This window comes from Chaetura pelagica, unplaced genomic scaffold (assembly GCF_000747805.2).
Source record: "Chaetura pelagica isolate M959 unplaced genomic scaffold, ChaPel_1.0 scaffold395, whole genome shotgun sequence".
NCBI lineage: Eukaryota > Metazoa > Chordata > Aves > Apodiformes > Apodidae > Chaetura > Chaetura pelagica.
Window position 1 is genome coordinate 38,066 of NW_009953391.1, and position 975 is coordinate 39,040.

Here is a 975-nt window from a genome sequence, read left to right on the forward strand (position 1 = left end):
CCCCCACCTCCTCCCCACAGCACCCTATAAATGCCGTAGGTCTGTGAGGCTGCAGTAGGTCCCGGCGTCGGGCACAGTGAGAGAGGGTGGGGGGTCTGGGGGTTGTTGGGGGCAGAGGGGCAGGTGGGATATGGGGTGGATATATGGGGCTGGGGAGGGGATATAGGGTGGGAATGTGGGGTGCAGGGTGGTGTGGCACAGGGGGGCTATGAGAGCTATGGGGCACAGGGATCTATGGGCCATGGGGACTCTATGGGGCATAAGTGAGCTATGAGGCACAGGAATCGATGGGGCACAGGAATCCATGGGGGCTATGGGGCACAGGAGTGCTATGGGGCAGAGGGATCTATGTGGCACAGGAAGGCTATGGGGCACCCAGGGGATCTATGGGGCATGGGGGTGTGGGTATCTGTAGAGCACAGACCCTCACCCTCCCCATTTTTCCCCTAGTTCCTTCCGTCTACCCACCAGATCCACAGACTCCAGGTGAGGGTGACTTCATGGGGCTGGGCACTGCAGGGGATTGGGGAGTGGGTGTTATAGCATTGGATGCAGTGCTACAGGGTCCTCAAATCATTTATAGGGGTGCTGGCCATGGGGGTCCATACAGTGCTATGGGGGTCTGTGCAGTGCTGTGGGGCTCCAACCATGGGGCCGAGCATTGCTATGGGGCTGTGGGCATGGCTATAGGAGGCTGCATGCTGTCAAGAGAGGGGGCTCTGCAACGGGGGGGTTGAGCATGGCAACAGGGGTCCCTATTGAGCATGGGTCTGAGCATCAATATAAGGGGTCTATGCATGGCCTTGAGGTCTTCCCCATGGCTACAAGGCCTTGGGCACAGCTGTAGTGCCCATGCATGGCTTTAGGGGTCTGTCCCATGGCTACAGGGCCCTGGGCACAGCAGGTCTATGTGCAGCTATGGGACATGGGGGCTCTGGGTCCTGTCCCCGTGTCCCCGCTAACAGTGGCGAGCAG